Source organism: Helianthus annuus, chromosome 4 (genome assembly GCF_002127325.2).
Source record: "Helianthus annuus cultivar XRQ/B chromosome 4, HanXRQr2.0-SUNRISE, whole genome shotgun sequence".
NCBI classification, from domain to species: domain Eukaryota; kingdom Viridiplantae; phylum Streptophyta; class Magnoliopsida; order Asterales; family Asteraceae; genus Helianthus; species Helianthus annuus.
The window spans coordinates 5,482,606-5,508,450 of record NC_035436.2 but is presented as its reverse complement, the minus strand read 5'-3'; the positions used below and the strand labels follow the sequence as shown (position 1 = coordinate 5,508,450).

The following is a 25,845-nucleotide window of genomic DNA, read 5'->3' as shown; positions in this document are numbered from 1 at the left end:
CACCGATTAACACCACTGTATTAATACGTATGAAGGTTTACGGTTACAAGCACAAGGTTTACAATCTGTTTGCAAACTCTCTAAAGTGTGTGTGTGTGTGTGTTTCAGCAGAGTTTCTCTAACTCTTGTCTGTGTGCATCTCTATCTAACACTAACACACTGCATGGGTATTTATACCCATACACAGCAAGTCTGTCCGAAGGATTGATAGATGGTCCGAAGGATCATCTTTCGATGACAACAAGCTCGAATGATCAGCATGGACCTCGAAGGATCATCCTTCGAGGTCTAATGGTCGAACCATGGTCGAACCATATCTTTCGAGCACCTCGAAGGATCAATATTATCCTTCGAGGTTATCCTTCGAGACAGACTTTTATCTTTCTAACTGTTTGACCAAGTCAATCCGGAGGATGGTTGACTTAGTCAACTTACAGACTTAGGACATCGTTTATATACAGACCGAATACAGACAAAGTACAGACACAAGTGCACCAACAGGCGTAATTTTTTCTCGAAAACGAGTTAGGTCAAGACGCTTTTGTGCTTATTTTTATATGTGTTTTCAGTTGGTCTGCGTTTTGATGTAAATTTTGTTCGGAATCGGTTGGGTCAATGTAACGTCCATAATTTCCTTTAAATATCTATTAAATAACAATGTACTTTTCTCACAAAATTTGGGCATGATCCGTTTGAAAAACGAGTGGTCCCCTGTTTTACATAATCCAACATCATTCGAAAGACACAAAATACACGTCAAAACATACCATGTTTTACTTACGAAACCATTGAGTTTATGTACGTACTTACGACAAGTTTTCCAAAAGACAACATAATGAAAACTAGGTTTATGTACTAGACGAAAACATAAGTGACAAAGTTTTAAACATTGACTTTTACAAAATGCGGAACGCTTGACGGGCTTGAGGCGTGTTCGAACCGGGCGAAGCTTGATAGCTAGACATGAGATTTACCTACATGACCACAACATCAAAAACTCATTAGAACAAAAATTACTTTCTTTAACTCAAGAATCTAACTTACGGACTTGTAACAAATGTGACATTTACAACTTGCGCTTTACTACATTCTTTCATTCTTGCACGGTAATGTATTCCAACGGAACCTCTTACCATTCCTTCTAGACTTACAATAGCATTATTCGACCCATTCAAGAGAAGGGTCCAAACATACATTTTCTCCCTACTTGATTCGAATTAATACATTATTTGATCAACACATATCCATAGTGAAAGCTAAAATTGTACAAGTAGCGTACCTCGGTCTTGATTCCCTTGTTGCTTCACTTGACTCGAACTTTCTTCCTTAACGCCTACATATAACCATTCATTCTTTTAATTTATGTTTCATACTCATTCACACATATCAATCGATAAAACATCATACAATTTACTCACGCTTCATAACATATTCAATTCACATAAAGTTTACGGCTTACAAGGCTAATATTTTCATTGAGGCATTTTGTCAAACACTTGGTGTGCGCATTATCATCAAAGCACAAGGTACAAGTGTTTATAGCATAATCCTACATGTTCCCTTTTCTAGTATAACAAGAAACAATCGAATTCACCTATTCCTTCCATCCTACCTTAGCTTATCTAAATTTCTCTATCATATTCAGATTATGTATCAATTCACCTTCATAAGCATATTATCATAATTCATCATGTTCACCTTTTTCCTACAACAAGTGGGTATGAACCCTAATCATCCAAACAATCAAAATTAAGCAAAATCCTCAGTCTATTATGAATTCCTAACTCACAATTACACAAGACTTCCACACAAATTCATGATTGGGTTAAAACCCACTTTCTACCATTCATCCAAAACAGAAAATTCGACTTACCGCTTGTTGTACTAGCTTAGATGGTTAAGGTTTCGAGTTCATGCATGTGATTTGGCCTTGAATCCCCTTTCAATTTAGCTAATTTGCAGAATTTAGGGTTTCCCCCTTGCTTTCCCTTCTTGGTCGATCTCCAGAGAACACACGTATGTGTGTTTTTGTTTTTTGTTAATTCTTATTTACTAGTAAACTTATAACTTCCATCTTTTAACAAGTTTAGTCCCCCTATTTATTTAATTTGCTCATTTATCATTTAACCTTCCTTCTAATCATTTACTAGTATAACTATTTAACTAGGTTAAATATAACATGTCTAGACATTTCAAATAACATAAATAAATTGCATATTTTGGGGTGTTACAAGTCTACCCCCCTTAAAAGAGGTTTCGTCCCCGAAACCTTAATACGTACCAAATAATGTCGGGTAGAGCTTCCTCATTTCATCTTCTAGCTCCCATGTAAGGTCTGATCCTTTCCGATGTTGCCATTGCACCAAGACTTGCTTTATGGTTTTGTTCCGAAGGTGCGTTACCTTGGAATCCTTGATAGCTATCGGCCTCTCAATATAATTCAATTTTTCATCCAGCTCAATATCGTCAAGGGGCACATATGCCGTCTCATCCGCTAAACACTTTCTCCATTGTGACACATGGAATGTGTCATGTATTCCATCCAAAGTTGGCGGTAATTCCAACCGATATGCTACCTCCCCAACCCGGGCTACAATCTTGAAAGGTCCTATGTAGCGGGGACCTAGCTTTCCTCGCTTACGGAAACGGATTATACCTTTCCATGGGGAAACCTTTAATAACACATAATCACCTATTTGAAATTCGATGGGTCGCCTCCTTTGATCTGCATAGGCCTTTTGTCGATCTTGAGCCGCTTTTAAACGGGCTCGCACAAGATCGATCTTCTCGTTAGTTTTAACCACTACCTCGTTGGGTGCAATTTCTCTCTGTCCCACCTCTCCCAAACAAATTGGAGTTCTACACTTTCTTCCATACAACAATTCATACGGTGCCATTCGAATGCCGTTGTGGTAGCTATTGTTGTATGAAAATTCCACCAACGGCAAGTGGTCATCCCAGCTTCCCCCAAAGTCTATCACACATGCTCGCAGCATGTCGATAAGTGTTTGAATGGTCCGCTCGGACTGACCATCCGTTTGGGGGTGGTAGGCGGTGCTGAAATGTAATTTTGTACCCATACTTTCATGAAAACCTTGCCAATATCGAGATGTGAATCGGGTATCTCGATCCGACACAATAGATACAGGAACTCCGTGTCGTGATATTATCTCGTTAACATAGATCTCCGCCATCTTTTCAGAAGAGAAAGCTTCCCGAATGGGTAAGAAGTGCGCACTCTTGGTGAGGCGGTCTACAATCACCCATATAGCATCGTGACCTTTCCTTGTCTTAGGAAGCTTGGTCACTAGGTCCATCGTCAATTCTTCCCATTTCCATACCGGAATCACTAACGGTTGCAACCTCCCGTATGGTTTCTGATGTTCTGCCTTCACTTGCAAACACGTCAGGCATTTTGCAACATGCTTGACGATATCACGTTTCATACCGGGCCACCAATAACTTTTCTTCAAGTCCAGATACATTTTGTAGCTCCAGGATGAACCGAGAATCGGGATTTGTGAGCTTCTTCGAGCAATACACCCTTTGCTTCGCTAAATCGGGGTATCCATATACGACCATACATGGTTTTAATTCCATCGGATCTCTCTTCGAATTTATCCACAAACCCCTTTGTTCTTTCCTTCTTAGAGTCCATCCCGCTTAGTGACTTGACTTGGGCTTCTTTAACCATTTCGAGAAATCGAGGTGTAATTACCATCTTCATGGACTTGACTTGAATTGGAGGCGGGTAATCCTTTCGGCTCAGGGCATCGGCCATTACATTAGCTTTACCCGGATGATAAAGGATCTCACAATCATAATCTTTAAGAAGTTCTAACCACCTTCGTTGCCTCATATTTAATTCCCTTTGCTCGAAAAAGTATTTAAGGCTTTTGTGGTCAGAATAAATAGCACTTTTCATACCGTATAGATAGTGCCTCCATATCTTTAAAGCAAACACTACTGCCGCTAACTCCAAGTCATGGGTTGGATAATTACTTTCGTGTGACTTCAATTGCCTAGAAGCATAGGCAATGACTCTACCCCTTTGCATCAAAACACATCCCAACCCTTGGTGTGACGCATCCGTAAACACCACCAAATCTTCCGTTCCATCAGGTAAGGTTAGTACCGGGGAACTCGACAGCTTTTCTTTCAAGGTTTGAAACGCCCTCTCTTGATCTGCACCCCATGAAAACTTCTCATCCTTCTTGGTTTACTTGGTCAACGGCAAGGCCAATTTGGAAAAATCTTGGATAAACCTCCTATAATAGCCTGCTAAACCCAAAAAGCTTCTTACTTCACTTGGGTTCTTGGGAGGTACCCATTTCATAACGGCTTCCACCTTTGACGGGTCTACTAAGATACCATCCGCATTAATCACATGACCGAGAAATTGCACCTCTCTAAGCCAAAAAGCACACTTGGAGAATTTCGCGTACAATTTCTCCTTGCGAAGTACTTCAAGAACCTCACGTAAATGGCATGCATGATCGGCTTTACTTCGGGAATAAACCAGGATGTCATCGATAAAAACTATAACGAATCTGTCTAACATGGGCCGACAAACTCGATTCATAAGATCCATGAACACGGCAGGCGCGTTCGTTAATCCAAAGGACATTACTAAGAACTCGTAATGCCCGTATCGCGTTCTAAAAGCCGTTTTCGCCACATCCTCATCTCGCACTCTTAACTGATGGTACCCGGACCGCAAATCTATTTTTGAAAACCAACTTGCCCCTTGTAACTGATCGAAGAGACCATCGATTCGGGGCAATGGGTATCGGTTTTTCACAGTCAGCTTGTTCAACTCGCGGTAATCGACGCACATGCGCATCGAACCATCTTTCTTTTTGACAAAAAGTACTGGCGATCCCCATGGCGACACACTCGGGCGTATAAATCCCTTGTCGAGCAATTCTTGTATTTGTACCATTAACTCCCGCATTTCAGTTGGGGCCAACCTATAAGGGGCCTTAGCTACGGGTTTGGCATCAGGGTACAATTCAATCTTGAAATCCACTTCGCGTTCTGGTGGAAGCCCCGGTAAATCTTCCGGAAAAACATCAAGAAACTCATTCACGACCTCAACCTCTTCTATCTTAGGGGTATTCTGCTTAGTATCCACCACGTAAGTTAGAAATGCCTTGCTTCCATTTCGTACGTACTTGTATGCTTGGACTATAGAACAAAGCTTCGAATTGATATTCCTTTCCCCTTGTATGCTTACTCGTTTTCCTTCCGATGTTAACACATGAATTACCTTCCTCTCACATTGAATTTCGGCCTGATGTTTAGCTAGCCAATCCATGCCAACTATAACCTTAAATTCCCCCAATATCATGGGAATAAGGTCAATGGCAAACTTCTCGTCTTCAATGATTATTTCACAATCTCTACAAACTTCGTGCAACAAATAACTCTTACTATCGGCTATTTCTACTTCTAATGGTACATGCAGTCTTTCGATTCTAAAGGAGGGGTGTGACACTAATTCACTTGATACAAACGATCTACTGGCACCGGTATCAAATAACACATACGTAGGCATCGAGTTCAATGAGAATATACCTGATACAACATTCGGGTGGTCCTTCGATTCCTCGGTTATGATCTGAAACATCCTCCCCTTAGCTCTTGGGGCTTCCACCTTTCTTGCCTCCTTATCGGTTTTCTGTTGAAGCTTGGGACACTCAGCCTTAATATGACCCGGTTGGAAACAGTTGTAACACGTTCTTGAAGGATTAGGACACCTATAGTATGGGTGTCCCTCTTGACCACAATTGTAACAGCCCTTCTTCCCTTTCAAACACTCCCCCGTGTGTAACTTTCCGCACGTTTTGCATTTCGGAATACTACCCTTCGCCTTATCCTTCTTGCTTTGATCTTGAAATTTTGGTTTCTTTGAAGGGCTCGAGCTGGAAACATTTTCGGATACTCTCTTTTCGCCTCTTTCTGCCTGTCTTCTTATTTCAATCTCCCTATCTCGGGCCAAGTCAATGAGCTCATTCAAAGTTTCACATTTAGCGGGAATTATGAACTCCCGATATTCAGCCTTCAACATACCGTAATAACGGTTTATCTTCATTCTTTCCGTTCATGCTATATCATTACAGAACTTCAGCTTGTCAAGGAAAACGTTGGTGATTTCATCAATGGTTTCATCTTTCTGACGAAAATGTAAGAAATCTTCTTGGATCTTGTCAATGGCAGATTGCGGACTGTGGTACTTTAGAAAAGGTTCCTTGAACTCTTGCCATGTCAAGACTTGAACTTTTTCTTCCCCAATCTCTTTACTATAAACATCCCACCAATCTTTAGCTCGGAGTTGTAACAAACCGGTGGCGAACATCACTTGGTCCTCCTTCTCACAATGACTCCTTATGAACACCGCTTCAGTACTTGCAATCCACCTTTGGCATGCTATAGGATCAATTTCTCCTTTGAATGGTAACGGGTTGCATGCCATAAATTCCTTATAAGTACATTTGCGAGCCCCTTTCTTTCCTTGCATTTCTACAATCATTCCCTTCAACTCATCTATCTTGCCTGCCATCATTGTTTCCACCACTTCCAGTACATGACCTTCCACTTCTTGGGCTAAATGAGGGATGCTTACTTGTATTGCCCTTTCGACCTCTTCCGAGATCATAGTTTTCAGTTGCTCCTGTTGTGTCACTTCATTGTCATTCGTATCCGCCATCTACACATAAACATCATTCTTTATTCCAAGCATTCAATCATCCTTTCCATCATATAATCATTCTATTAGTACATAACTTCCTTTGAAAGTTAACATTCATGCATACTATCATTCTTTAGAGTCTTATTATAGCGTTTGCAATACTTCACGTATGATAGAAAACATTAAGCAGAACATCGCAATTGAAAAAGGCTGAAAACAGTCTCCACCGTAAATTACGGTGTCACCGTAATTTACGGTGGCATTATTTCTTTTACGGTGTAAAGCTACTGCCTTACGGCAGAAGAATTTCGTCCCAGTGTCTACCGTAAGTTACGGTGTCACCGTAGCTTACGGTGACGCCCAGCATACTATGATGAATTTCTTATTTTGCAGCCATCTGTTCAACCCGTTTTAACCCGTACCAGTCCGTTTCATCCTAAACTTTTACACATCACCCCGTGATGATTTTCCTAACATTCCCTAGCCAACTCATTCATAATGCGAAATCAACTTTAAAGGTACTTACTTGCTTCGCGCCGCGGATCGAACACACGCTTTACATGAGCTTCCGGTTTGAGTTCAAGCATTTAATGCTTGAATCCCTCAAACCTACGCTCTGATACCAACTTGTAACGTCCATAATTTCCTTTAAATATCTATTAAATAACAATGTACTTTTCTCACAAAATTTGGGCATGATCCGTTTGAAAAACGAGTGGTCCCCTGTTTTACATAATCCAACATCATTCGAAAGACACAAAATACACGTCAAAACATACCATGTTTTACTTACGAAACCATTGAGTTTATGTACGTACTTACAGACAAGTTTTCCAAAAGACAACATAATGAAAACTAGGTTTATGTACTAGACGAAAACATAAGTGAAAAAGTTTTAAACATTGACTTTTACAAAATGCGGAACGCTTGACGGGCTTGAGGCGTGTTCGAACCGGGCGAAGGTTGATAGCTAGACATGAGATTTACCTACATGACCACAACATCAAAAACTCTTTAGAACAAAAATTACTTTCTTTAACTCAAGAATCTAACTTACGGACTTGTAACAAATGTGACATTTACAACTTGCGCTTTACTACATTCTTTCATTCTTGCACGGTAATGTATTCCAACGGAACCTCTTACCATTCCTTCTAGACTTACAATAGCATTATTCGACCCATTCAAGAGAAGGGTCCTGAAGAAACACTGACCTTAACAGCACCAATGACTTCGATGATTAGTGACTTGAACGAGTGGCTGCAAAACAGAAACACCGTTAGGACTCGTTACAGGAATGGGGTTATTCCTGTAACCACCCTCCGGCGTGAGAATAAGTATTCGTTCTTGAGAGAAGTATTGGAGAGGAAGATATATGGGAATTCGATGATCATACCTTATGCATTTGCCTCTATTTATAAGTTTTCCATTAGGGTTTCCTTTATTCCAGGATACGTTCCGATAAACTGGAGATTTACACGATCTTCCCAAAAAGTGGGAGATTTAGTTGTGCACCTTCCATGTAGATATGGAAGGTTCTAGAATAAATGTTTGTTATTCACATTAATATAAAAGGTTGTAACCGGGTCGGGTGACCGATGCGGGTCACACCTCGTCATGTCCCCCCAGTCCGAGCTCATGGAGGGAGTCCATTAGGTCGGACTAAGAGAAAAAGAAAAAGTGAACTCATGATGATTTTAACAACGACCTTTGGAAAATACGGCGAAAATACAGGATGTGACAGTTGGGTCACCATGTTAGTGACAGCTGTCTTTTCCCTTGACGGACACGTGTGTCGGTTCGTACACATTTTTGCATTTGAAAAGTTTCCGTAGCTTATAAAGAACGATACCTTACGTAGGAGTTCAAAAATCCTTCCCCAAATCACTCCATCGTCACTCTCTCTACTCCATGGCTTCGAAAACGAACGAATCGTCTTCCACCACTGCCACCCCTACGGACATACTATTTTGCAAATGGGGCGTATCATCCTTCAACAATCTTGTTCATGATTACGGTATTAGGGCCGAGTGGAATCCTGTTTTGCCGTCGAAAACCGACACTGCCTTCCCCCTGAAGGTGGGTAAAATCACTTTATTCAGTGATTTTTTCAAATTTTGCAATTTCCGGCTACCCATCACCAAATTTTTGAAATTGGTGCTTGATTTTTACCGTATCCACATTTCTCAAGTACATCCCCTTGGCTTGGTAAAACTTCAACAATTCGAGTATGCCTGCATAGCGCTGGGCCATATCCCAGAACTAATTGTTTTTAGGGCTTTCTTTGTGCTTGTGTGGAAATCCCCTTTCTTTACTTTTGATCGGAGGGATACAGACGCATCATGCCTAAGGGAGATTCCCACTAGCTCTAGGGACAAAGATTGGAAGAAAAAGTTCTTCTATCTGGACGCCGTTGCCATTCCTGGGGAGATGCATTGGCAAGAGAAGGGACCGAAAGATAAAGTGAAGGATGATGCTCCTCCTGAGGATTTGTACGCATCGAACGCGCTATATGTAAAGTTATGTGGCCGCCCCTTTGAGTGCACCATCATTCCAGAAGGTGCACTGGTGATGGCCGGCATGAGTCTGTTATGGCCGGATATAAAGCGTTATCCCTCATTTCAACGGGACGATGGAGGTATGCTGACATCACCGTGCCTTGTTAACTTTTACAGTGTGTTTTTGTGTATATTTTTTTTTTCAAAATCACTTACTTCGCGCAGGGGAGTGGGGTATGTTTGACTTTATTGACCCACCACGGCACCTCGCGTTGAAGCCTGCCGACCGTATGTTGGACGAAGGGGAGCCTGATGTGCTAAAAGTGCATCTGGAGCAATTTCTTCTACCCGCTGTACCAGCGGACCCTTTGGCGTACATTGCTCCCCTGTCGGGTATGACGACTACTGTCGTGGCGTCGTCGGAGAAAAAACCTGCCCGAATAAAACTGTCCGGGAAAAAACACACAGCAACTCACGGGAGTGTGCCCACAATGGAGTAAACGTCCAGTATGGGGCGTGATGTTCCCTTGGTCTCCGACCTGACCAGTCCCGGTCGTGTCTCGAAGAAAAGGAAAACCTTCGTCGCGCCTACTCTGAGCGCGTTTAAAGCGGTGCAGGCTGCGTGTGCTTTTTCACCAGGTATCTATTGCTAACTACCCTTATAGCGTATCGGCGCTCATGTTACTAACGTCCTTCTATGCTTATGGTGTAGGTACCTCCGTGGGAGTGTCATCCGGAGTTGTGACATCCATTATTGTGCCGACCGTAGCGGCGTCATGCCCTGGTATTAATGTTAGCATATCTACGGGCCCGCAATCCTTAGCCTCCGTTGCTCCCGCTGTGAGCTGTGTCATGCCTCTCCCTAGTCCTACAGTATCGGTAGCTGTATCTGTTGATCCGCTATCGTCGCTTCGATCAGGCGGTCCTGACACACCCTTACTTGACTCGCCCAAGGGCATTTTTGTTGGTGTTGATACGAATGCTGCTGCCACGTTGACCGCGCATGAGGCGACTAGCGTGGGTGGTGGTGACAATCGAGGGTCAAGCAGCGGTATTGCTGACGACGGTGCTCGTTTGATTGACGACCTATTTATACCCACCGTTTGCTGGGATCCTCATGCTCAGGATAAACGTTACCAACCTCAATGGAAAATTGCTGAATCCTCCCGGCTGATCTTTCCTCCTGTGGTTCAACATTGGATCGAGAGGGCGTATCCACCTGCCGAAGCGGCGTACGTTGAGGGGTTAAATAATGAAGATTTGATGAATTCTTCCATATCGGATTCTGTCACCCTACCAAGAAGGTTGGTAGAGATTCGACGTCGGTGGATGCGTGATAACACCCAACTTCATGAGGCCCGGGCGACTATTGAAGAACTGAGGGACGACAAGCATCGCCTCGAAAGTCAACTGCAGACTGCGGGTTTAAAAGAGGCCCGATTTTTGTCGGAGAAAAACAAGGCCGAAGAAGATTTGCGAAGGGTGACCAAACATCTTGCTGAGGAACGGATCTTATGGGCCCGCGATATGGCGGAAAAAGATCGGGTTTTGGCTCAGGCGAAAAATGTGCAAGAGGAGTTGGAACGTAAGGCTGTAGCGGAGGCTCAGAAGGTGAGACACGAGTTATCAGCCCAATTGGAAAAATTTCGTGTTGACACCGATTTTGTGTCCCAGGTTCAGGAGCGGTACCAGGATTTGACAGCTGAAGTAGAAGCTTGCCATACCAAAATCCGACTGATGCAAGGAGAGCTGGAGGAGCGTGAAGAAAAACTCAAGGAGATGCAGGATCATTGTGACTCCCTTGTCACTCAAAACAACAAACTTGCTGCATCGTCGTCTTCGAAGTTAAAAGAGGTGGAGAACGCGCTGGCACAATCCAATGCAGAAATCGATGACTTGACCAGCCAGCTGGCGGCTATGCGGGGAGACAGGAATTGGTTGATAACTAATGGGCTTGTGGGGGCGTTCGAGTATCTGCGTGAATCGTCCCATTTTACTAGCCTGATTGACCGTCTCTCCGCAGCTGCCTACCAATCCGGGCATCATGACGGTGTACATAAAGGCTACATGGATTGCCAGCAAGTGGAGAGAGTGCCGCTGGATTTTCAAGCTATCAAAGACAAGTTACAGGCTGATATGGCGAGTGCCCTTGAAGCGGCGTATACCGAGCCTCTACCGTGCTATGGCGATCTAATGGATAAAGTCAATGAGGATGGAATAGAGTCGCTGCGTCTGATGCTGGACCCCGCGGATGAATCCGAAGAAGAATGACTACTCTGTTATTCGTTTTGTTGCTTGTTGTGTACTCTTGTTGCCTTGTTAATGACACTGTTTGAATTGGGTTTAGTGCCCATTTTCTGTTTTGATTTGACAGCTAAATTAATGCAGATGTCATGATTTCTGACACCGCCGGCTTGTAAAATATGGCTCTGTGACTTGTGATGATTACTTTTAATTAATACATCTGATGTCACCACTGTCAAAACTTCTTAACTACTGCTATAAATTCACCCCTCGTTTCCATTTTTGGTTATGTTTGTGTAATGGAAAGAAAACGGTACAGGCAAAGGCTTTCCGAAATCTTCCGGGTGCTTGATGCTGCTGATGGCCTGCTGATGCTGCAACATCCGGTAACAAAATCGATGCTTAGGGGAGAAGACCCATCCCAAATGTTGCTCCGGTTCGTGCCAACCGAGCATGTCAGAGCCTTGTTATTTTGGATCCTCAACCGGTGGATCCCGGAGTGCAGCTATCGGCTGATGTGCTGACTGGTTTAATTCCGGTGGACCCTGAACGGCGATATCGTCTGATATACCAGCGCCAGTCCGGTGGTCGGACGAGGAGGCAGCAGATGGATGGCTCTGGCATGGTACCCCCAATGGTTGGTGGCTCAACTGATCATTTGGCCGTCAACCCTATGGTGGTGGTGGATGATGACGATGGTGATGAGGTGGGAGTGCATACCCCTGAAGTGGTGATGGCACCAAGCCTTCCTCAGTAGGTGTTTGTGAATATGTTCTGTATTTTGGTTCCCTTATGTTTGGTTTTTAGAAACAGGGACAAGTACTTGGTTTTTAATTTTTTGAGATAGGTCATGTATATGTGATGATGCCTATCTATTTTTGAGGCGGCTTATGTATCTATTACCATTATTTGATCAACACATATCTATAGTGAAAGCTAAAATTGTACAAGTAGCGTACCTCGGTCTTGATTCCCTTGTTGCTTCACTTGACTCGAACTTTCTTCCTTAACGCCTACATATAACCATTCATTCTTTTAATTTATGTTTCATACTCATTCACACATATCAATCGATAAAACATCATACAATTTACTCACGCTTCATAACATATTCAATTCACATAAAGTTTACGGCTTACAAGGCTAATATTTTCATTGAGGCATTTTGTCAAACACTTGGTGTGCGCATTATCATCAAAGCACAAGGTACAAGTGTTTATAGCATAATCCTACATGTTCCCTTTTGTCACACCCCGGCCGCGTATAACATGCAACCGCGGCGGAAACGCCGGGGAGTGTCGTGGACAGAATTAAATTGTTTCATAACCTTGGCATACAAGTTGTATTTTATTTATAAACAAGGGTGTTACATTGTCTTGGAAAGAGAGTACGGAAATCAAAACATAATTAAGCTAGTTCAAACTTCATTTTTAGGCTCTAAGGCACAGGTCCGCCCTAGAATCATGATCATCGTCCTATGGAATAGCTCCTGAAAACACATGTGAAAGTAGGTACGTCAGCATAAAAATGCCTGTGAGATACATAGTTTTTGTGAAAATGGGATTCATGACTTGAGCTTTAAAGAATGTTTAATAACAGTCAGTCATGAACCTTGTAATTTGATTTGCTTTGTAAATCATTTGAAAAACGATAACATCAAACGATACGTATAAATAAGTGCAAGGTTAAACGAATAACCAAGTAAAATGAGTTGAATAAGATAAGTTGTTTGTGAAAATAATGTCTTGTGAAGAATATGTTACTTATGTAAAGTGTAATGTGTCTAAACGGAAATGACTTAGATAACGCCACGATATGTAATATTATACAAACATTTATATATATAGGAAGTACCAGCGGCGTATCCACCATGTTTGTATCATATTACATACGCCACGTTACTTAAATCATTTACCCAAACCAATCCACCATGTAAATTGTTCATGTGTAAACCAAATGTCAAGTGTTATTGTAAATCATGTCAAATGTTTATGTTCAAATGTAAATCACCAAATGTGTATGTCAATGTCGACGTGTTTATGTTCAATGTAAATCATGTATTGTGCATCCCAAAATGTATCATGTATGGTAAGCGAAATGTATCAACTTAAACCATATGCACAAAACAAGTCGTTGAAGTAAAACGTGGTTTAAATCAACGTTATGTTCTGCGGAAAATGCATGCTCTATTGATATTAACATTTATGTGGTATTGTAAACTATGCATACATCCAAGCCTTGAGACTGCGGCGATAAACCCTTAAACAAATTAAAGGTTTATCTAAGTTATGTATATCGAATTCGGTCATTCCTTCCAGTCCTATCAAACCCAGGACTTCAGGAATGGGAGTTGTCAATTCCTATGGTACCACTACCTACTAACGAACGGCGTAGCTAGTGTTAATGAATGTATTGTCCCATGTTAAACAAACCAAATGTCATAACAAAATGAAGGCATGTGCCCATATGCTGAGTAAACATATGCAGCAGAAATGTTCATGTAAATCAATGTGTCCATATGCTGAGTAAACATATGCAACAGAAATGTTCATGTAAATCAATGTGTCCATATGCTGAGTAAACATATGCAACAGAAATGTTTATGTAAATCAATGTGTCCATATGCTGAGTAAACATATGCAACAGAAATGTTTATGTAAATCAATGTGTCCATATGCTGAGTAAACATATGCAACAGAAATGTTCATGTAAATCGATGTGTCCATATGCTGAGTAAACATATGCAACAGAAAATGTAATGTAAATCAATGTACTAAGTACGCACACAATGGGCATACATAGCATAAAATGTAATGAAATCGTGTACTATAATGTACTAACAACATAGCAGGCATATGATGTGAAGACATGGAAAGCATGAATGTAACAGATAGGCACATGTGTTTCACCCCAAAACAGTTGGAAAACAGTAAAAGATGGGGTTCTATGTACTCACCTGAGATTGCTTTGGAGTTCTTGTGTAATAACCAGATAATGCTAGAGGTCACGGGATATCAAACGGCACCTAATAGGTAGCTATGTTAATATACCGGACCAAATCGGAAGGATCGGATAGTACGCGGGTTCGTAAACCAAACGAGTATGGAGACTCGTGTAATATGGTTTAACAAAGCCTACATACTAAAATGAAACTTAACCTAAGTGCTTACGGTCCATCACGGCCCGTTTAGGTAGCTTACGCTACCCTAACGCGTCGCTCGCGTAGAACGCGTCTGGAACGCCTAACATCGTGACCACAAGGTATAACCTCGGAAGGTTATAGCTATGGTCACCTAATGTGTTTGGTCAGGTCCTAATGACCGACCAAATGGGTCGGGTTCGAAAGCATAAGCGATGGTTTAGATCGCTTACCTTACGACCCTATATAAGCACTAAACTAAAAGTGACGAGCTAAGCATGTTAGAACATGCTTAACTAAGTTTAGAAACAGGTTTGACATCAAAACAAACGGCTTTGATGCCCACGAGTAGTTTGGTTACAAAACATGCAAGAATGCACATTTCGGCCGAAACTACGACTCGTCACTGAGCCTAGATAACGTGGTGATCAGTAGGGATGGTCACTATGGACCATAACCATCGTGATCACGCTCACGTTATGAAGTTCCATGAACTTCGCATCGACCATAGGCTGGTCAATGCAGAAAGTCAACAAAACGTTGACTTTCGGACTCGAAAAGCGAATAAAAGAGCGAAAGAAGACTTACGGAGGGTCCCCGAGTGCTAATCAAGATCCAATAGCTCAGGTATGAAGCATAAGCATCAACTTAGAGCATTTAGATCTGATTTGTGGGTTTTTACACAAAAAGGGGGGGGGGTATTTATAGGAAAAGTGGAACCGTTAGGATCGTTTTATCGAATAACGTGCTTTGATCTCGTGCGTACATGTGTCCAGGGGTTAGATTCAGTGTACTTGACCCTTGGCCCTTCATTTGGGTGAAAAGGCATCGCCCTTTGATCGAACGAAAGGCCAGATTCTGCATTAAATGCAGAATCTGCTGTCAGACATGTTCACGCGGCCCGCGTGAAAGTGGGTGCAGGTCTTACGCGGGTCGCCTAGCCCCGTCTGATCTGCACCACTTGCAGAATTTACGTATTCAGCCCCTGTTGCGTTTTTTTAAGCTATTTCCAGCCCCTTTAAGACCTGTATAGCCACCTTTAAGGCCCTAAAATTATGCCTAAACATTGTGGACATGAAACATGCCCAAAAATATGCCGGATGTCGGTTCGTTTGGCCGTACGATCGCGATGTTCACTTAATTACGACGGAATGCGCATAAGCGTGAAAGACGATCCAAATGACGCGACGAATGGATTTTTCTCATGCCAAACACTAAGGCATAATATAAGGATGCTTACATAAATTTTTGGATGTCCGGATGTATTCAGAACGTAAGTTATGCGCGAAAGTGCAAACTTAGGCACTTTTTGACACTTTTAGTCCCTGAATGATCCAAAAGTTTGTTTTAGCATACCAAACCTCTCAAAGCCTATTTCTAAGCTATGTAAAGGATATTTATGGTATGTTTTAACTTATGGACATGTCCCGGAATGTTCGTTACAGTTCAATTTGGCATACTTTCGCAGTTTGTCAAGTTTAGTCCCTGTAAGCGAATTAACTTGTTTTTGCTATACCAAAGCCTTCAAAACTTATTTCTAAGTTATGTAAAGGTTATTTAAGGTATGTTGAGTATATGTTGATGTTCCGGAGTATTTGTCGCATTAAACTGAGTACGTTTACGCACTAGTTAACGTATAACTCTCCAGGAAGCGATGTAGAGTTTGGATTTGAACAAAAGTCAAAACACGAAAAATGTAAAACACAATGAAACAAGCATTGGGATCAAATAACATTATTTTATTGATAATTGAACTGTTCACAATGATTACAAGCACAGATGTTACAGTCTCCCCTACTTGTAGAAATTTCGTCCCGAAATTTATTTAGAGGAAACTGATTGAAAAAGATGCGGATATTTTGCCTTCATTTGATCTTCACGTTCCCAAGTAAACTCGGGTCCACGCTTAGGTTCCCACCGAACCTTGACCAAAGGAATGCGCTTGCGTTTAAGCCACTTGACTTCACGTTCCATGATTTCTACCGGTTTCTCAACAAACTTCAGTGTTTGATCAACACGAATTTCGTCAAGCGGTATGTGGAGGTTTTCATCAGCTAAACACCTCTTGAGATTGGACACGTGAAAGGTTGGATGAACATTTCCAAGTTCAGGAGGTAACTCAAGTCTGTAGGCTACCTTACCGATTCTTTCGACGATCTTGAATGGTCCAACATATCTAGGTGCAAGTTTTCCTTTCTTTCCAAATCTGATCACACCTTTCCAAGGTGAGACCTTAAGTAATACACGATCACCGACTTGAAAATCCAAGGGTTTGCGTTTTAGGTCCGCGTAACTCTTCTGACGGTTTCTAGCTGTCTGAAGGTTATCACGAACTTTCTTTACCTTTTCTGTTGTCTCTAAAATGAGGGCAGGTCCAGTAAGCTGAGCCTCGCCAATCTCATTCCAGCAGACTGGTGAACGACATTTTCGACCATAGAGAGCCTCGAAAGGAGCCATGTTGATGCTGGAGTGATAACTGTTGTTGTAGGAGAATTCAATCAATGGAAGATGTGAATCCCAACTACCACCAAAGTCTATCACACAAGCTCTAAGCATATCCTCCAGTGTCTGGATTGTTCTTTCAGATTGACCATCCGTTTGCGGATGATAAGCTGTGCTCAAATTGAGTTGAGACCCCATAGCAGATTGCATGGTTCTCCAAAAATGAGAAGTGAAACGAGCATCTCTGTCAGAAATGATGTTCAAAGGAACACCATGTCGTGCTACAATTTCATCCACGTAGATTTGAGCAAGTTTGTCAGCCGAAAAATCCTCACGGATTGGTAAGAAATGCGCTGACTTTGTAAGACGATCCACGACTACCCAGATGGCATCGTGACCTTTCTTTGTGCGCGGAAGTTTAGTAATGAGATCCATAGTAATGTTTTCCCATTTTCAAACTGGGATCTCCGGTTGTTCCAATAAACCAGAAGGACGCTGATGTTCTGCCTTAACCTTAAGACAAGTAAGGCATTTAGATACGTATAAGGCAATGTCTTTCTTCATACCAGGCCACCAATACTGAATACGAAGATCCTTATACATCTTATCTGAGCCAGGATGAATGGAATAACGAGACTTATGGGCTTCATCCATAAGCAAGGTACGAAGATCATCTTGGCTTGGGACCCACAAACGGTCCATGAAATAGTACGATCCATTGTCTTTCAGTTCAAGAGCAGGTGTTATGTGATAAGGAAATTCCTTATCCATTAAACCTTGTGAAACACAAGCTTGTTGGGCCTGAGAAATACGAGCTTGGATATCGGTTTGAATAACAGATTGGACACGTACACAATGAAGCTTAATACGTTCCTTGCGACTCAATGCATCGGCTACGACATTCGCCTTACCAGGATGGTAGCGAATCTCGCAGTCGTAGTCGTTTAGAAGTTCAACCCAACGTCTTTGCCTCATGTTGAGTTCCTTTTGATTGAAGATATGTTGAAGACTTTTGTGGTCAGTGAAAACCACACATTTTGTACCATACAAGTAGTGTCTCCAGATCTTGAGAGCGAAGACAACTGCACCCAACTCAAGATCATGAGTGGTGTAGTTCTTCTCATGTATCTTCAACTGCCTTGATGCGTATGCTATGACTTTGTTTCTTTGCATCAGGACGCAGCCAAGTCCTAATTTAGATGCGTCGCAATATACGACGAACTCATCGTTGCCCTCAGGCAATGTTAGGACAGGCGCGTCGCAAAGCTTTTGTTTCAAAGTCTGAAACGCTTCCTCTTGTTTGACTCCCCATTCAAATGGCTTGTTCTTCTGAGTTAGAGCAGTTAGAGGAACTGCAATCTTTGAGAAGTTTTCAATGAAGCGGCGGTAATAACCCGCTAGACCAAGAAAAGAACGAACTTCAGTAGGGGTAGTAGGTGTATCCCAATCCTTGATCGCACTGATCTTGGAGGGATCTACATGAATACCTTGTTCGTTGACAATATGTCCTAAAAATTGGACCTCTTTAAGCCAGAATTCACACTTGGAGAATTTGGCGAAAAGTTGTTCTTTCTTTAGGAGTTCCAGAGTAAGACGAAGATGTTGTTCATGATCAGCTCGCGTCTTAGAATATATCAAGATGTCATCAATAAAAACGATGATGAACTTATCCAAATAAGGCTTGCAGACCCTATTCATTAAGTCCATGAAAACAGCAGGAGCATTAGTCAAACCAAATGGCATGACTGTGAACTCATAATGTCCATAACGAGTACGGAACGCTGTCTTGGGAATGTCTTCTTCATGTACACGAAGCTGATGATATCCAGATCGTAGATCAATCTTTGAAAAGTAAGAAGCGCCTTGCAACTGGTCAAAGAGGTCATCAATGCGAGGTAGGGGATATCGATTTTTGATGGTAAGCTTGTTAAGCTCACGATAATCGATACACATCCTAAAAGATCCATCCTTCTTCTTTACAAAGAGAACGGGAGCACCCCAGGGTGAAAAGCTAGGACGGATAAAACCTTTGTCGGAGAGTTCCTGCAGCTGTTTAGATAATTCTTGCATCTCTGACGGTGCAAGACGGTATGGAGCTCTGGCAACGGGATTTGCACCAGGTACGAGATCAATACGGAACTCGACTTGGCGTGCTGGAGGTAGACCAGGTAAGTCTTCAGGGAATACTTCGGAATAATCCCGAACGACAGGAATATCTGAAATAGACTTACCCTTGCCTTTATCTGCTGTAACATGCGCTAAGAAAGCCACATAGTGCTTTCGCAGATACTTCTGTGCTTTAAAACAAGACATGAGTTTGAGACCACCGGCAGGCTTCTCGCCACGAACTTGTAGGATCTCGCCTGTAGACAGCGGCACACGAACAATCTTCTCTGAACAAACTATCTCTGCGCGATGCTTGGATAACCAATCCATTCCCACTATAACGTCGAAGCTTCCAAGTTGCATTGGTGTGAGGTCAATAGGAAAAATATGGTCGTTAAGGTTCAACTGGCAGTTGCGTAGAATAGAATTTAGAACGATGGGTTCACCACTGGCAACCTCTACTGTCAAAGGTTTACCTAGTTTCGTTCTAGACACGCGAAGCATTGTCTCGAAAGACAATGACACGAAACTCTTGTCGGCACCCGAATCAAAAAGGACAGATGCTGGCTGATTATTAATAAAGAACGTACCGTTCACCACCTCGTTGTCTGCTTGTGCTTCTTGTGCATTCATGTTAAAGACTCGACCTCGAGCCGGTGCCGGATTCTGGTTTGCATTCTGGTTCTGGTTGACTAGTCTTGGACACCGATTTCTGTAGTGGGTCAGATCCCCACAATTATAACATGCACCTGGTGGGTAGTTTGGTCGTGCAGCCTGACCCTGTTGTTGAGCAACCTGTTGAGCAGGGTTCTGGACTGCGCGGTTCTGAGCAAACCGACAAACATTGGCTAGGTGACCTGACTTCCCACAGTTAGTACAGAAACGGCACTGATATTGCGGCTGATGGTGACTGTTGCATTGATTACACAAAGGTGCACTTCCTGAGTAGGGTTTCTTTGCTGGAGGCTGGTTGGGAGCTGCCTGGTTAGCTTGGGCCGTCACAGCAAAATTTTGGGAAGCCTTGCGCTTCCTTGACCCTCTTGAGGAACCAGATTCCTTTCCCTTCTTGTTCTGACCTTTCTTACTATCCTCCTTGTCAGCCGACTGCTTCTTGCCCTTGTCACCCTTCCTGTGTAGTTTATTCTTTCGAATCTGCGACTCAGTCAACGTCGCTGATAACTCGATTGCCTGACGGAGTGTGGTAGGGTTGCTACCAGTAAGGATGTCTTGTACTGAGTCAGGCAGGCCGTCGATGTACCTTTCGATAGCCTTGTCGAGTGGGGTAACCATGGTTGGGCAAAGCAGACTCAGCTCCTCAAACCTATCTGTATAAGCCCTGTGCTCGCCACTATCTTGCTTCAACACATCAAATTCTTTCTCCAACGCTCGTTGCTCATGACGAGGACAAAACTCCCTCATCATCAGAGCTCTCAGTTGAGCCCATGTCTGAGCTAGAGCAACTTCTGCACCCTGATCTCTCATAACCCCATTCCACCATGTTAGAGCCCTCTTCTGAAACACGCTCGAAGAAAACTCGACCTTGCGATTATCCGGACACTGCACATGGCGAAAAGTGTTCTCGATGCTCTCGAACCACTGAAGAAGCCTAGTTGCTCCTTCAGAACCACTAAACTTGAGTGGCTTAGCCTGGTTAAAATCCTTGTATTTGCATGTACCATTGTTGTTGTTGGCCTGGTTCCATTGAGCAAAGAGATTCGGAAATTGAGCAGCCATCTGCTGCGCAATAATCTCCGCCAGCTCAGCAGTAGCTATCTGGTTGTCGCGTCGAGGAGGCATTCTAGAAGAGAAAAACATGAAATGAAACGAGTGAGATGATTGGGTGAAGAGAATGAGATGAAGCAAAAGCAATCAAAAGCAAAAATGGCGGTTATGCATCGCAAAGTAAATAAGAGACGTGAAATGTCTAGTCAAAGTAAATGGGTCAGAATTAGTGTATCGCGAAGACATGCTCGCCTATAAGTGAACACTCACCCCAAGAGTTCCCAGGTAAGAGTGACTGGTCCGATTATGTGGATTTGTACGAACACTCTAGCCTTAGACAGAAAACTCAGGGTACAGGCATTCACCCTTCCAGTTCGCACGTGTTCACACTATTCACCCAACACTTTGACGGGATTTTTGAAAATCCAAAGGGGTTCAAAACCTTATAATAGAGGGTTCAAAACCTAGTAATCAATCATCCTAGAACAGATGACTAATTTTCAAAGCGGATTCGGAACCGAAGTTCCCGTTGTGGTTATCACCTAAGGATAAGTGATGTGCATGTTTTAAACTCTAAACACAAGATAACTTGTGTTAGGGTCCTAAAGTTATAGTCTAGGTCAAAGCATTACTAATAACCTAATTCCCTATAACCAATGGCTCTGATACCAACTCTTCTGTCACACCCCGGCCGCGTATAACATGCAACCGCGGCGGAAACGCCGGGGAGTGTCGTGGACAGAATTAAATTGTTTCATAACCTTGGCATACAAGTTGTATTTTATTTATAAACAAGGGTGTTACATTGTCTTGGAAAGAGAGTACGGAAATCAAAACATAATTAAGCTAGTTCAAACTTCATTTTTAGGCTCTAAGGCACAGGTCCGCCCTAGAATCATGATCATCGTCCTATGGAATAGCTCCTGAAAACACATGTGAAAGTAGGTACGTCAGCATAAAAATGCCTGTGAGATACATAGTTTTTGTGAAAATGGGATTCATGACTTGAGCTTTAAAGAATGTTTAATAACAGTCAGTCATGAACCTTGTAATTTGATTTGCTTTGTAAATCATTTGAAAAACGATAACATCAAACGATACGTATAAATAAGTGCAAGGTTAAACGAATAACCAAGTAAAATGAGTTGAATAAGATAAGTTGTTTGTGAAAATAATGTCTTGTGAAGAATATGTTACTTATGTAAAGTGTAATGTGTCTAAACGGAAATGACTTAGATAACGCCACGATATGTAATATTATACAAACATTTATATATATAGGAAGTACCAACGGCGTATCCACCATGTTTGTATCATATTACATACGCCACGTTACTTAAATCATTTACCCAAACCAATCCACCATGTAAATTGTTCATGTGTAAACCAAATGTCAAGTGTTATTGTAAATCATGTCAAATGTTTATGTTCAAATGTAAATCACCAAATGTGTATGTCAATGTCGACGTGTTTATGTTCAATGTAAATCATGTATTGTGCATCCCAAAATGTATCATGTATGGTAAGCGAAATGTATCAACTTAAACCATATGCACAAAACAAGTCGTTGAAGTAAAACGTGGTTTAAATCAACGTTATGTTCTGCGGAAAATGCATGCTCTATTGATATTAACATTTATGTGGTATTGTAAACTATGCATACATCCAAGCCTTGAGACTGCGGCGATAAACCCTTAAACAAATTAAAGGTTTATCTAAGTTATGTATATCGAATTCGGTCATTCCTTCCAGTCCTATCAAACCCAGGACTTCAGGAATGGGAGTTGTCAATTCCTATGGTACCACTACCTACTAACGAACGGCGTAGCTAGTGTTAATGAATGTATTGTCCCATGTTAAACAAACCAAATGTCATAACAAAATGAAGGCATGTGCCCATATGCTGAGTAAACATATGCAGCAGAAATGTTCATGTAAATCAATGTGTCCATATGCTGAGTAAACATATGCAACAGAAATGTTCATGTAAATCAATGTGTCCATATGCTGAGTAAACATATGCAACAGAAATGTTTATGTAAATCAATGTGTCCATATGCTGAGTAAACATATGCAACAGAAATGTTTATGTAAATCAATGTGTCCATATGCTGAGTAAACATATGCAACAGAAATGTTCATGTAAATCAATGTGTCCATATGCTGAGTAAACATATGCAACAGAAAATGTAATGTAAATCAATGTACTAAGTACGCACACAATGGGCATACATAGCATAAAATGTAATGAAATCGTGTACTATAATGTACTAACAACATAGCAGGCATATGATGTGAAGACATGGAAAGCATGAATGTAACAGATAGGCACATGTGTTTCACCCCAAAACAGTTGGAAAACAGTAAAAGATGGGGTTCTATGTACTCACCTGAGATTGCTTTGGAGTTCTTGTGTAATAACCAGATAATGCTAGAGGTCACGGGATATCAAACGGCAACTAATAGGTAGCTATGTTAATATACCGGACCAAATCGGAAGGATCAGATAGTACGCGGGTTCGTAAACGAAACGAGTATGGAGACTCGTGTAATATGGTTTAACAAAGCCTACATACTAAAATGAAACTTAACCTAAGTGCTTACGGTCCATCACGGCCCGTTTAGGTAGCTTACGCTACCCTAACGCGTCGCTCGCGTAGAACGCGTCTGGAACGCCTAACATCGTGACCACAAGGTATAACCTCGGAAGGTTATAGCTATGGTCACCTAATGTGTTTGGTCAGGTCCTAATGACCGACCAAATGGGTCGGGTTCGAAAGCATAAGCGATGGTTTAGATCGCTTACCTTACGACCCTATATAAGCACTAAACTAAAAGTGACGAGCTAAGCATGTTAGAACATGCTTAACTAAGTTTAGAAACAGGTTTGACATCAAAACAAACGGCTTTGATGCCCACGAGTAGTTTGGTTACAAAACATGCAAGAATGCACATTTCGGCCGAAACTACGACTCGTCACTGAGCCTAGATAACGTGGTGATCAGTAGGGATGGTCACTATGGACCATAACCATCGTGATCACGCTCACGTTATGAAGTTCCATGAACTTCGCATCGACCATAGGCTGGTCAATGCAGAAAGTCAACAAAACGTTGACTTTCGGACTCGAAAAGCGAATAAAAGAGCGAAAGAAGACTTACGGAGGGTCCCCGAGTGCTAATCAAGATCCAATAGCTCAGGTATGAAGCATAAGCATCAACTTAGAGCATTTAGATCTGATTTGTGGGTTTTTACACAAAAAGGGGGGGGGTATTTATAGGAAAAGTGGAACCGTTAGGATCGTTTTATCGAATAACGTGCTTTGATCTCGTGCGTACATGTGTCCAGGGGTTAGATTCAGTGTACTTGACCCTTGGCCCTTCATTTGGGTGAAAAGGCATCGCCCTTTGATCGAACGAAAGGCCAGATTCTGCATTAAATGCAGAATCTGCTGTCAGACATGTTCACGCGGCCCGCGTGAAAGTGGGTGCAGGTCTTACGCGGGTCGCCTAGCCCCGTCTGATCTGCACCACTTGCAGAATTTACGTATTCAGCCCCTGTTGCGTTTTTTTAAGCTATTTCCAGCCCCTTTAAGACCTGTATAGCCACCTTTAAGGCCCTAAAATTATGCCTAAACATTGTGGACATGAAACATGCCCAAAAATATGCCGGATGTCGGTTCGTTTGGCCGTACGATCGCGATGTTCGCTTAATTACGACGGAATGCGCATAAGCGTGAAAGACGATCCAAATGACGCGACGAATGGATTTTTCTCATGCCAAACACTAAGGCATAATATAAGGATGCTTACATAAATTTTTGGATGTCCGGATGTATTCAGAACGTAAGTTATGCGCGAAAGTGCAAACTTAGGCACTTTTTGACACTTTTAGTCCCTGAATGATCCAAAAGTTTGTTTTAGCATACCAAACCTCTCAAAGCCTATTTCTAAGCTATGTAAAGGATATTTATGGTATGTTTTAACTTATGGACATGTCCCGGAATGTTCGTTACAGTTCAATTTGGCATACTTTCGCAGTTTGTCAAGTTTAGTCCCTGTAAGCGAATTAACTTGTTTTTGCTATACCAAAGCCTTCAAAACTTATTTCTAAGTTATGTAAAGGTTATTTAAGGTATGTTGAGTATATGTTGATGTTCCGGAGTATTTGTCGCATTAAACTGAGTACGTTTACGCACTAGTTAACGTATAACTCTCCAGGAAGCGATGTAGAGTTTCGATTTGAACAAAAGTCAAAACACGAAAAATGTAAAACACAATGAAACAAGCATTGGGATCAAATAACATTATTTTATTGATAATTGAACTGTTCACAATGATTACAAGCACAGATGTTACACCTTTTCTAGTATAACAAGAAACAATCAAATTCACCTATTCCTTCCATCCTACCTTAGCTTATCTAAATTTCTCTATCATATTCAGATTATGTATCAATTCACCTTCATAAGCATATTATCATAATTCATCATGTTCACCTTTTTCCTACAACAAGTGGGTATGAACCCTAATCATCCAAACAATCAAAATTAAGCAAAATCCTCAGTCTATTATGAATTCCTAACTCACAATTACACAAGACTTCCACACAAATTCATGATTGGGTTAAAACCCACTTTCTACCATTCTTCCAAAACAGAAAATTCGACTTACCGCTTGTTGTACTAGCTTAGATGGTTAAGGTTTCGAGTTCATGCATGTGATTTGGCCTTGAATCCCCTTTCAATTTAGCTAATTTGCAGAATTTAGGGTTTCCCCCTTGCTTTCCCTTCTGGGTCGATCTCCAGAGAACACACGTATGTGTGTTTTTGTTTTTTGTTAATTCTTATTTATTAGTAAACTTATAACTTCCATCTTTTAACAAGTTTAGTCCCCCTATTTATTTAATTTGCTCATTTATCATTTAACCTTCCTTCTAATCATTTACTAGTATAACTATTTAACTAGGTTAAATATAACATGTCTAGACATTTCAAATAACAT

At 41.7% G+C, this 25,845-nt stretch overlaps 1 long non-coding RNA gene across 2 annotated transcripts; it reads right to left on the bottom strand.

The window, feature by feature from the left end:
* Nucleotides 1–751: 751 nt before the first annotated feature.
* LOC110934309 lies at nucleotides 752–25,625 on the bottom strand. Of its 2 annotated transcripts, XR_002588223.2 has the most exons (4): nucleotides 25,516–25,625; nucleotides 12,393–12,446; nucleotides 1,280–1,333; nucleotides 752–974 (listed from the first exon to the last, which is right to left on the bottom strand). It is a non-coding gene; the product is annotated as an uncharacterized LOC110934309 (long non-coding RNA). The 2 variants fall into 2 exon arrangements; XR_002588222.2 differs by lacking the exons at nucleotides 12,393–12,446; nucleotides 25,516–25,625 and adding an exon at nucleotides 1,874–2,000 and having other exon boundaries at nucleotides 756–974.
* Between the last annotated feature and the right edge of the window lie 220 nt (nucleotides 25,626–25,845).